Below are 13475 nucleotides of genomic sequence, written 5' to 3'. Positions count from 1 at the left end.
TCCAAAGCCCTTGTGTAAAATTCTGTAAAACCGAACCATCCTTGCGAGCCCATGGATAAGGGAGGCAGGAGTGGCATATGTGAGTCAAGGAACCCAAGCAGCAAACACATACACAAGACAACCATGAAGGGCCCAGCTGGAACAGACAGTGGATGCCTTCAAAAACCAAAAGGCACCGCACTGTCACATGAAAGCACAATAGACTACACATTTTAAACTAACTCAACTATTAACTAATTACACTAACTATGGAAAACCTACATTACCTATTTAAACTAACTATCAAACAGAAACTTAACTAACTAAACTAAAAGAAAAATCAAAAATGGCCACATAAGACCCGGGGGGGATGGGAGGCACCCAGGAGGGGGGAGGTACAGGGTGCTGCTCAACATCCACATGCGATGATGCTGAGCCAAAAAAAAATACCTCCATGGGCTCAACGCCTTCACAGCACGACCTATGTGGGAGATAGATGGTCGTCCGAGTCTGGCTCATCCTGTAAAGGAGGACGTGGCACAGTAGCCTGGCCACGCCTAGCCGCAGCTTGCCCCTCGTCGGCAGCAAGTCTGCCGGACAGGTGAGCCTGGTTCTGTGTGGCAATGTTACATAGGTCTGCATGCAGAACCTCTCGTGATACACGTGCTTCCTCTTGCAAGGTAGCACGTGTAACACGGAGTTCCTCCTGCAAGGCCTGGCTGGACAACCGCTGCACCTCCCGGCAAGCCTGTAGCTCAGCCGAGATGGTGCGCTCAAGCTGTGCAAACCTCTCCTCTGCCTGCTGCCTCTGGGACATCATAAGGACACCCAGAGTGGATCTGAGGGAGGCATACTCCTCCCTCAGGGCATCCATGTGCGCCTCTGCGTGAGCAGCAATTGCTTGACGCAGAGACGACATTTCAGCCTGGCGTGCCCTGTCTGAGGCCGCCATGCCCAGCCTGAGCGAGCGGGCCGTGGACCGTGCCGCCTGCTGCTGGAGAAGCACCTGCCTAACAGGGGGGAGCACAGATCGGGCCACACGCTCCATGCTGTCAGCGATGTTCTCCATTGCTGCCCCCTGCCGTTCGGAATTGGCAGTCATGTCTTGCTCCCACTCAGTATACAGCGGTTGCGCGCGGCGACCGCGTTGACGGGCTTGACCCCTGCGGGACCCAAGGACCGGGGGTCCTCGCTGTGTTGGCACCGCCTGCGGCTGCACGACTACATGCCCCCGTCGACGTGATGTCCCAGGCACATCAGTGACTGGTGTGTAGGGTGACCCTGCGTCCCGATCCACCACGGGCGGAGGAACCAAGACTGTCTGATCCCTCAGTGCAGGTGTCGCAGACAGAGGAGTGTCCACATCAGAATCACTCACCCCTGACACATGGACTTGATGCTCATCCAACTCAACATGGAAGTCAGAGTCGTCATCAAGGCTGGACTCATAGGCAGCCAGAGACAGGATGGACTGCAGCACTTGGGGGTTTTCGGGGCCTACCACCCCACGACCCACACTAGTGCCGGGTTGATGTGGTCTTACCAACCCTGTGTCTGGCATGACAACACCATCCTCTGCATCCATTGCGTCATCACCTGAAAAATAGAGAGGAAAAGGTCACTACACATGTCAGAAGCACACAACACACACACACACACCGACAGCAAAGGCATCCGGCAGACATGTGACACACAACATATGACCTGGCATGCATGCTGGGTCTACTTAGAATAGCTTCTGTGATCAGACCTGTTGAAAGGTGGCAGTTTGCATGGAAGTGGGTCTATGCAGTGCAGAAAATGTGTACGCCACTCACTACCTACATGTACAAGCACTCCATGGTGTGTGCCAGGAAATGTGAAGGCAGTGCAATGTCAAAATCAGACATCACGTGCATTGTGTATTCAATGTGTACCATGTCTAGAAGGCAAGCACCCCTCCACCCCAGTACCAAAGCAGGGATGCCTAGCATGGTATCAAAAGGCTGACCATACACCTGTGTATTGACAAGCAGTGTTGACTGGCATCAACAGCTTAATGTGATTTAAATTACAACACTGCAAATGATGCTGGGACAGTGGGCAGGACACATGATGGAAGATCCGGAGGCCGGCCACGTGTGAAGAAGACACGACAAGAGTTGGACAGAGTCATTGGCCATTGAACAGGCTGAGGCCTGTGAGCCACACAGATTGTCAGAGCCTAAACATGTGTGCAACGCAGGACTGAGCCACAGTTGACATGGGGAGGCCGATAATATGGCAGGCAATGTATGTAACCAAGGACTCATATTACAGTGATCATCCAGTCAAGGACACATAGGGGCATGCGTGCAATGCACATGGAGCATGAATGGGCACTCATGTCCCTGCGGGACATCTGACCCATGCACAGTACAAGTGGGATACCCTGCATCGAGTACTAAGGCTGTACCACACGGCATATGTCTGGCACTTTCTAAGCTGGAAGTTAGCATCTACACAGGACACATGAACAAGAAACTACACATTGGCAAGAATGTAGCAGACCAGTGCAAAGGTGGAACTGGGGTGCAGAGTGGCGGAGGAGGGGCAAGGGAGCATGGCCACATGGAGTCCCGCATGCAGGCAGAGGAGACATGCATGACGGTGGCATTGCATTACTTACACATCAGAACCATGTACACGTCACATGTAGCAGCAATCATGCACAACACATCCCACAAGTGAAACACACACGTCCTCAACAACTACGCATCAACACTCACTGGACTGGGCATCAAAGTCCAGCATCTCTCCCACACCTTCGACCAATTCTGGTGGTATGAACTCCGCAACGAGAGCCTCATGCAGAGTGAGTTCTTCCTCCTCTGGTGCAGGCCCACCGCCAGTCACCAGAGTCAAGTTGTAATTTGAGGCACGCTTAGCCTTAGTGCTGCGCTTGATGTCATTCCAGCGCTTTTTGCACTCCTGCGCCATGCGCACCTCATGGCCGAATGAACTGACATGTTCCGCAACATGCTTCCAGTGGGTGTCACGTTGGGCAGCCGTAGTCTGACTATTGGCACCCACTACCATGTCACGGCTGTGTCCCCGCACGTAGTCCACGAGGAAGTCCAGTTCCTGCTTACAGAAAGGCTTCTTCCGCGACGTGCAGGAGGTCGTGGCTGTGTGTGGGGTCCCAGCCTGTGCTGCAGGTGCAACCTTCCTCCTCTTGGACTGTGGCACAGACCCTGGCTGGCTAATGCCGCCCTGACCAGTATGGCCAGTGGGTTGGGTGGATTGAGCCGAGGGAGTGGCAGGTGGAGGGATGACCAAAGGCCTGACTTGTGTCAGTGGCAGCTGGGTGCCCACTAATGGACCCTGCGCAGCAACATCAGCTGTGGCAGGGTCATTGACCGCAACGGTCCTGGTTGGCAGACTCACAACCGGGGTGCTGTTGGGTGCATCTGCCCCTGCACTTGCCAAAACCCGGCTGTTCGGGGCAGCAGATGACATGACTTCCCCAGGGACACTTGTCTTGGTCTGAGCAGCCCGGCCTGCCCCAATGGTTTCCCCCCTGGCCTGTTGGAGATCTACCAAGGGCTCTTCAAGTGCCAACGCAGCCTGCGCTGGCAGACCCTGAGCCTGGGTGGCGGTGTCCACAGCTGCACCTGCAGCTACCGCTACCCTTGGGCCCGTGGCAGTCGATGGAACGGACTGCCGGGTCATACGGGTGCCAGTGCCAGATGCAGCAGCTGCATCCCCCGGAACCACAGGGGGTGGTGGCATGGCTGCACCAACACATGGCACAACATTGTGCTCAAGTGGCGCACCCCTGCCTCTTCCCCCTCTGTGGCTGCCCTGGACACCCTGGAGTCCCCCTACTCCCTGGTCACCATGGCCACGTCCCTGACCACGCCCGCCACGAGGAGTACGCCCAGCTGAGGCGCCCCTCACCTTTGGTGGCCTCCCTACCATGGCACAGATGTAATAGTGCTGGCACAGATGGAGTGGTGCCAATGGGAGGTGTACAGCACAATTGACCTGGGCAATTGGGGTGAAGGGGGTGGGAAGCAAGATGTTAACAGCCCCCCTGCACCTGCAAGGCTGTATGTGACCCCGGTGATGTGTTGACGGGTCACGCAACGCTCAGGCACCCCAAAACTGCAGTAAAACTGTGCACGCAACCCTGCAGCCTACGTGCATGGATTAAACCTCCCGCAGTACGCGGTGGCACCCAGTAACACGAATAACGCGTACACGTGGGACACGCAGGCTACGATGACATCGAAAATGGGTGCGATACACAGGGGCACCCGCAGTGGGAAAAGGAGCGTTTGCGACTCACCGTCTGACTAGCGCGATGCAGAAAAACACTCGTAGCCAATACCCCCGCCAAAAGAAGAGATACGTCCTTGAGAGCTGTGAAGTAGATGGCGCGCGAAACAACTGGAAGCAGCAACACACGTCGGTCTCCACGAAAGGCACGTACAGCGAACTGCTGGGCCCGCTCACCTTTAACCCGTGCTGAGGGAAACGCATGCGCGCGTCACGTCACATGCGGACGTGCACTTTTTCACGTTTGATTACGCGCATTACACGCAGATGTGCAGTTTTTCACGCGCGCTTACGCGCATTACACGTGGAAGTGCAGTTTTTCACGCGCGCACGCTTATGCATGGGCCCTTTCCTCCTATTACACGCGGACGTGCAGTTTTTCACGCGCGCTTACGCGCATTACACGCGGACGTGCATTTTTTCACGCGCGCTGTAATGCCCATGCACGTCTGTATGCGTCACGTCACAGGGGCGCTTGCGCTCGAGGGGCCTTCTGTCCAATGAAAATGCGTATGCGTGCAGACGCGCTTACGCGCTAAGGGCCTTTCGTCGATTTACACGCTGCGTGCAGATTTTTCACGTGCCTAATCACTCCGTATCAATCTGGCCACGCGAAAACACACGGAAGACCACGCTCCTGCCCAGAAGGCCAATTCACTGGCCCCCAGTGCCCCAAGCAGCCTCCCACGTGCCATCTGCTGCTGCCTGCCTGCCTGCCTGCTGCCACCGTGCCCTGCCATTTGGTGCCTGCACATCAGCCATCTGCAGGGGTCCAGTTGCTGTGTCCACCCCTGCTGGTACAGAAGACTCCCGACTCAAATAACATCGCTCCACAGCCCAGCCTCAGGACCCAGTTGCCCACCCACTCCTGCCCCTGGGGTTGCCATGTCGGGCACATCCACATCTGACACCAGTGGCAACCCCCGGCCAGAGGGGCAGAGGGGCACCAGCTTCACTGCCACCGAAGTTGGTGTCCTGGTGGAGCAAGTCCTGGGGCAGTATGATGCCCTCTTCGGATCGTCCCGCGCCAACAGGGAAGGACGGGAGAGGATCTGGGCCGACTGTGTGGTTGCCATCAACGCGGAGGGGGTGGCCACCCGCACCATCCAGAAGGTCAAGAAGCGCTGGGAGGACTTGAGGTCCAGGACCCTCATGAAGGCCCGGAGCCTCGTGGAGGGGGGCCGGGGCCGCATGAGTTCCATCCAGTTGAGGGTCCTGGAACACCCACACCCAGCGCTCCACGGCCAGGTCCTTGAGAGGGAGACCCGTCTGGAGTTGAGCGGTAAGTGGCCAAGCATTGCTGTGTGAGACAGGGCATGTTGCAGTGTGCTGGTTGTCTGATACTTGCCTGCATGTGTGACATAGGCCATGTACGCATGTATGTGTGCAGGGACATCATGGTAATGCATGTGCGACCTGTAATGTGTGAACCGCATGGTTGTTGCATGTGTTTGAATGCGACATGGGGAGCCCTGTGCAGATTGCACACATGACAGCATGGCAGTCTCTGTTCCTGGACATGGGTGAGGGCGAGGGATGGGTGCTGATGCCAGATACATATGTGGTATCCATGTCTGTGTGCCTGACCTGCGTGTCTGTGACTTGTGAGTGCATTGGATGCATGACACATGTCTGTGACAATGTACTGATTCACTGATGCAGCCTAGTCATCCCTGTATGCACTGTGATTGGGGTGTACGGGGCCAGATGGATGTGACTGAGGTGAAGTGTGTGCATGTTATAGGCATGACCCATGATGCATGTGAGTCCCATTACATTGTATGATTCGTGAGTCCATTGGACATGCATAGAAATGTCCATGGCACGCAGCATGACTGTCACTGTGTGTGTTTTGCCTGGACTGACACATGTGTTGTGGTGTGACATGATGGAAGTGTACTTTGACAGTGGCACTCATCTGCTATTGCTTCCTGTCTAGGGCACCATTGTACAGTACCCTGATGCTTGTGTTCTATGTCTCCCTCCACGCAGCGGCTAGTGAAGGAGAGGGTGGAGACGGCGCTCTGGAGCAAGGCGGCGGGGATGCCCCCACGGCTGCAGCGGAAGGGGTGGGTGAGCCCCCACAGGGGCCTGCTACAGCGGTAGACGGCGAGGAGCCATCCAGGTTGGTGGTTTCCACAGAGGAGGAGGAGGCCGCCACTGAGGCGCACATGGGGCCTGGTGGGGGCTGCCCCTGGTGGCTGGGGGGTGGGGGTGGTGGGAGACATGGCTGGGGGCCTGGTGGAGGCTGCCCCTGCACTGCTGGGGGGTGGGGGTGGTGGGAGACATGGGTTGGACATGGGTGGGGGCCTGCTGGCAGGTGCCCCACAGTGCTGGGGGGAGGGGGTGGTGGGAGACATGGGTGGGGGCCTGGTGGAGGCTGCCCCTGGTGACTGGGGGGGTGGGGGTGGTGGGAGACATGGGTGGGGGCCTGGTGGAGGCTGCCCCTGGTGACTGGGGGGTGGGGGTGGTGGGAGACATGGGTGGGGGCCTTGTGGAGGCTGCCCCTGGTGACTGGGGGGGTGGGGGTGGTGGAAGACATGGGTGGGGGCCTGGTGGAGGCTGCCCCTGGTGACTGGGGGGGTGGGGGTGGTGGGAGACATGGGTGGGGGCCTGGTGGAGGCTGCCCCTGGTGACTGGGGGGTGGGGGTGGTGATAAACATGGGTGGGGGCCTTGTGGAGGCTGCCCCTGGTGACTGGGGGGGTAGAGGTGGTGGGAGACATGGGTGGGGGCCTGGTGGAGGCTGCCCCTGCACTGCTGGGGGGTGGGGGTGGTGGGAGACATGGGTTGGACATGGGTGGGGGCCTGCTGGCAGGTGCCCCACAGTGCTGGGGGGTGGGGGTGGTGGGAGACATGGGTGGGGGCCTTGTGGAGGCTGCCCCTGGTGACTGGGGGGTGGGGGTGGTGGGAGACATGGGTGGGGGCCTGGTGGAAGCTGCCCCTGCACTGCTGGGGGGTGGGGGTGGTGGGAGACATGAGTTGGACATGGGTGGGGGCCTGCTGGCAGGTGCCCCACAGTGCTGGGGGGTGGGGGTGGTAGGAGACATGGGTGGGGGCCTTGTGGAGGCTGCCCCTAGTGACTGGGGGGTGGAGGTGGTGGGAGACATGGGTGGGGGCCTGGTGGAGGCTGCCCCTGCACTGCTGGGGGGTGGGGGTGGTGGGAGACATGAGTTGGACATGGGTGGGGGCCTGCTGGCAGGTGCCCCACAGTGCTGGGGGGTGGGGGTGGTGGGAGACATGGGTGGGGGCCTTGTGGAGGCTGCCCCTGGTGACTGGGGGGGTGGGGGTGCTGGGAGACATGGGTGGGGGCCTGGTGGAGGCTGCCCCTGGTGACTGGGGGGTGGGGGTGGTGGGAGACATGGGTGGGGGCCTGGTGGAGGCTGCCCCTGGTGACTGGGGGGTGGGGGTGGTGGGAGACATGAGTTGGACATGGGTGGGGGCCTGCTGGCAGGTGCCCCACAGTGCTGGGGGGTGGGGGTGGTGGGAGACATGGGTGGGGGCCTTGTGGAGGCTGCCCCTGGTGACTGGGGGGGTGGGGGTGCTGGGAGACATGGGTGGGGGCCTTGTGGAGGCTGCCCCTGGTGACTGGGGGGTGGGGGTGGTGGGAGACATGGGTGGTGGCCTGGTGGAGGCTGCCCCTGGTGACTGGGGGGTGGGGGTGCTGGGAGACATGGGTTGGACATGGGTGGGGGCCTGGTGGAGGCTGCCCCTGGTGACTGGGGGGGTGGGGGTGGTGGGAGACATGGGTGGGGGCCTGGTGGAGGCTGCACCTGGTGACTGGGGGGGTGGGGGTGGTGGGAGACATGGGTGGGGGCCTGGTGGAGGCTGCCCCTGGTGACTGGGGGGTGGGGGTGGTGGGAGACATGGGTGGGGGCCTTGTGGAGGCTGCCCCTGGTGACTGGGGGGTGGGGGTGGTGGGAGACATGGGTGGGGGCCTGGTGGAGGCTGCCCCTGCACTGCTGGGGGGTCGGGGGGTGGGAGACATGGGTTGGACATGGGTGGGGGCCTGCTGGCAGGTGCCCCACAGTGCTGGGCGGTGGGGGTGGTGGGAGACATGGGTGGGGTCCTTGTGGAGGCTGCCCCTGCACTGCTGGGGGGTGGGGCTGGTGGGAGACATGAGTTGGACATGGGTGGGGGCCTGCTGGCAGGTGCCCCACAGTGCTGGGGGGTGGGGGTGGTGGGAGACATGGGTGGGGGCCTTGTGGAGGCTGCCCCTGGTGACTGGGGGGGTGGGGGTGCTGGGAGACATGGATTGGGGCCTTGTGGAGGCTGCCCCTGGTGACTGGGGGGTGGGGGTGGTGGGAGACATGGGTGGGGGCCTGGTGGAGGCTGCCCCTGGTGACTGGGGGGTGGGGGTGGTGGGAGACATCGGTGGGGGCCTGGTGGAGGCTGTCCCTGGTGACTGGGGGGGTGGGGGTGGTGGGAGACATGGGTGGGGGCCTGGTGGAGGCTGCCCCTGGTGACTGGGGGGTGGGGGTGGTGGGAGACATGGGTGGGGGCCTTGTGGAGGCTGCCCCTGGTGACTGGTGGGGTGGGGGTGGTGGGAGACATGGGTGGGGGCCTTGTGGAGGCTGCCCCTGGTGACTGGGGGGTGGGGGTGGTGGGAGACATGGGTGGGGGCCTGGTGGAGGCTGCCCCTGGTGACTGGGGGGCGGGGGTGGTGGGAGACATGGGTGGGGGCCTGGTGGAGGCTGCCCCTGGTGACTGGGGGGCGGGGGTGGTGGGAGACATGGGTGGGGGCCTTGTGGAGGCTGCCCCTGGTGACTGGGGGGTGGGGGTGGTGGGAGACATGGGTGGGGGCTGGTGGAGGCTGCCCCTGGTGACTGGGGGGCGGGGGTGGTGGGAGACATGGGTGGGGGCCTGGTGGAGGCTGCCCCTGGTGACTGGGAGTGTGGGGGTAGTGGGAGACATGGGTGGGGGCCTGGTGAAGGCTGCCCCTGGTGACTGGGGGGTGGGGGTGGTGGGAGACATGGGTGGGGGCCTTGTGGAGGCTGCCCCTGGTGACTGGGGGGTGGGGGTGGTGGGAGACATGGGTGGGGGCCTGGTGGAGGCTGCCCCTGCACTGCTGGGGGGTGGGGGTGGTGGGAGACATGAGTTGGACATGGGTGGGGGCCTGCTGGCAGGTGCCCCACAGTGCTGGGGGGTGGGGGTGCAAGGGGACATGTGGCTTGGCTGGGGGGCATGGCCATGGTGGATGGGCTGCCTGCGGGACATGACCAGGGGTGCAGGGTAGTCCCCTGTGGTGTGGGCTGCCTGCAGAGGTCGTGGAGGGGGTAGAGGGGAGACCTGGGAGGACCCACACTGCCAATTCACGTCTTGAACTTCCCGCACACCCACGTAATACACTACCCCACTCGCACAGGCCCTTTCGCGTGTGGAACCACCCGCGAGCCCCTGAAATCCACGCACCCCGCTCCCCCAGGCCCGATCGCGTGTGGAACTACCCGCGCACCCCTGAAAACCACGTACCCAGGCCAATCGCGTGTAGACTTTCTCGCGCACCCCTGAAATCCACGTACCCAGGCCAATCGCGTGTAGACTTTCTCGCGCACCCCTGAAATCCACGTACCCAGGCCAATCGCGTCTAGACTTTCTCGCGCACCCCTGAAATCCACGTACCCAGGCCAATCGTGTGGAGACTTTCTCGCGCACCCCTGGAATCCACGTACCCAGGCCAATCACGTGGAGACTTTCTCGCGCACCCCTAGAATCCACGTACCCAGGCCAATCGCTTGTAGACTTTCTCGCGTACCCCTGAAATCCATGTACCCAGGCCAATCGCGTGTAGACTTTCTCGCGCACCCCTGAAATCCACGTACCCAGGCCAATCGCGTGTTGACTTTCTCGCGCACCCCTGAAATACACGTACCCAGGCCAATCGCGTATGGAAACACCCGCACACCCCTGGAATACACGCTCCCAGCTCTGCGTTTGCTGCTGCCCTTTGCGCTGGGTTGGGGATTTTGATGGCTTTTCCCTGCGCGAGAGGCGTTCTTGGAGGCGTAACTGGCGCTGCTGCAGGGTCGCTGCGCCACTGTGCGCCACGGCTGGTTTTGGTGGCTGGAATCCATGAATACGCTGTGCGTGGAAATGTATTTTAGCGCACGCGGCTGGCGCAGGGATTCGCACGCGCACACTGTGCGCCAGCCGCGTGCGCCACTTGTGCGCTGAATTCTATGAATTACCCCCTAAGTGTGGAGAGTAAGCTGGGTGATGGCCAGCTTAATTCGTATTTTGTATTTGTATTTGTTTTATTTGTAACGCGCACCATCAGGACCGGAGGCAACAGGGCGCAACTTGTGCAAGGTTACATACAGAGCATATATACATATATAAAACTATAAACAAGGAAAATAAGCAAGCATTTCTATATACATAAATTACAAAACAAATGTTGACATGAGACATAACGACAGGAATGTACAATATATAATAGGCAGGATCAATGGGCCAGTGTATGTAAGACTAAAGTGTGCAGAGCATGTATTAGTACTGGTTGAAGAGACATGATTTCGTTTTGGACTTGAATGTGTTAAATGAGTCTTCAGATCTGATAGTAACAGGGAGGGCATTCCACAACTTGGAAGCTAAGATAGGGAAACTTGTGCCCCCGCTTTTTGGAGTTTGAACCTAGGGACCGATGGACAATGGGTCTGGGCAGTTCTTAGAGGTCGGGTAGACAAGTGGCGGGACAGCCGACTGCAGAGGTAAAGGGGGGCCTTGTTAGCCAAGCATTTGTGCGTGAGGGCAAGTGCTTTCATTGAGATTTTCTGCTTGACAGGTAGCCACTGTAGGTTAGTTCTGGATTCAGAGATGTGGTGGTTTTGAGGGAGGATTAGGGCGGCTCTGATAGCGTTTACCAGGAGTTTGCCCATGAAAGGGGTGATAGAGATCAGGCGATAGTTTACCGGACAGGTAGGATCGGCAGAAGGCTACTTGAGAAGGGGTTGCACGAGGAGAGAGGGGAAGGTTCCAGTGGTAAAAGAGTGATTACAGAAATTGGCCAAGGCTGGAGCAAGGGTGTCAATATGGTCCTTGATGGTTGTGGAGGAGCAGGGGAGCACCTGTTTGGACAACACTTTCATAGATCAGATGTCTAGAAACCTCATCAGGTGTAGTCAGAGAGAACAAGGAGAAAGGAGGAAGAGTGGGAGAGTTGGCCAAAGGGGGGCCGAGAGAGGAAGAGGAGATAGAGGACAGAATGTCCTGAGGTTTAGTGGTGAAGTGAGAGGCCAGAGCCATAAAGAGGGACTGGGAGGGAACAGGAGTGGTAGAGACTGCAGAAGGATTGGCCAGTTCGTTGCAGATTTTAAAGAGTTTGGCTGTGTTGTTAGAGGCCACAGAGATGCAGGCTTGAATGTTGGCTCCCTTCTTGGACAGGACAGAGAGTCTGTATTACCTTTGGAGCAGGCGGCAGGCTAGTTTGTCAGAGGATTCGCCTGAGGCCCTCCACTTCCTCTCAATCACCCTGCACTTGCGTTTCAGGACGACAAGGTCGGAGTCACACCAAGACTTGCACTTGGAGGTAGGCTGCAGCCGGATTCTCATGACAGGGGCAAGGATGTCCAGAGTGTTGGAGATAGAAAGATGCAGATTAGAGGGGGATGTGTCAGAGTGTGATTCAGCCGCAGGAGTGGGAGGAGCAGAGAAGGTAGAGGCAAAGGCATCCACTGAAACATGCTTCATGGGCTGAATGACCAAAAAGATAAGTGACAGTGCTTGGGCAGTGGGGGGGCTTTGCCTGAGGTATAGAGGGTTTCAGGTGAGAGTAGAGAAGGGGTCAGTCCAAGAGAGATGAGTGGTGAGAGGGTTCGCAAGGAGGATGTCTGAGGAGACGAGAACATCCAAAGTATGTCCGGCAGAGTGAGTCGGACCAGAGGGCAGAGTAGAGAGAGAGAGCATGTTGTAGAGTTTGCAGAAAAGACCAGGGGCTGGGTTAGAAGCACCCAGGTGGATGTTGAGGTCTCCAGGGAGGAAAAGTTGAGAGGTAGAGGCAAGGAGAGAAGAGGAGGGATCAGCCCACTCTGAGAGGAAGATGGCAATCTGCTCTGCCCAGGTGGCATGTAGATAGTGGAAGAGGGGCCTGAGAGTGGGCAGAGGAGGAAGCAAGGAGTGGCAGTGGAGCCAGAGAGGTGCTATTAGGAGTAGCAGGAGAAGAAAGGAAGTTGATAAGATGTGGGAGACACCTACCAAACAGGCAGAGATGGCGCTGAGGGCCCTGGACCAAGACGTTGCCATTCAGATAGACATTAATGATGACCTTGGAGGACCGTGAGCCACCGTTAATTGGAGAGGAAGAGATATGAGAGACAGCAGAGACCATATGAGAGTCTGTCTGGAGGAAGCACTGATGTAGGTATCAGTGATAGGGAGGCCTGGTTTGGATACCAGGATGTCCCTCTTGAACTTCTTCCTTCCAGACTTAGTGAGAGGGATAGGAGATAGAGTAGCAGTTAGAGAAGATGGGAGAAACAGAAAGTACCATGGAGGATGCGAGGAGATGAGGAGGAGGAGGGAGTGAGAAGAGAAAGGAGAGACGCACAGCCCCATGCCAAAACACAGGAAGTACAACAGAGAGGGGGGTGATGGGAGGGGTCACACTAGGGGTCGCAACAGGGAACAGACAGGTGGCACACAACAGTACAACAGTAACCACAGGGGACAGGGACCTAGGGGATGGAGAGAGCCAATAAGTCACAGATTCACAGATCAACAGTAACACACTAGAGGGGACCTAGACCAACAGCAACACAGATCATCAGTAACACAGTAGAAGAACAGGAGATGCACATAAACACAAAGTATGTCCAACCGCTAGGGGTGAGCCTAAGGTTTGCGGAAGTCAGAGTAAGTCATGTCAACAGGATTATGGGAAGTACGTGCAAAGGGCGGATATTTTAGTAGGGAGCAGAAGTGGCTGCACCTACTTCCTGCACCTTCCTTAACTTTCGGTCGCTGATGGTCGACAAATATGTCACATACTCACTCTCCGGTTGACGACTGCGTTGCGTACTTGCATTCTGCGCCGCACCCCTTTGTCGCCAAATACCTGCGGCACTCAATACTGCACTCTTGACCTTCACAGGCTTTACCACAGAGGGTTCAGTAGGCCAGTTTTAAAGGCCTGATGGTGTCAACATCATGGTCTACGATAACGTGGCGTAGTCATAGTGAGCGCCGATCAGGTAGCGTAAAC

The sequence above is a fragment of the Ambystoma mexicanum genome, chromosome 7q (assembly GCF_040938575.1).
Source record: "Ambystoma mexicanum isolate Mex_15411 chromosome 7q, UKY_AmexF1_1, whole genome shotgun sequence".
NCBI lineage: Eukaryota > Metazoa > Chordata > Amphibia > Caudata > Ambystomatidae > Ambystoma > Ambystoma mexicanum.
This window is presented reverse-complemented; position numbering follows the sequence as displayed.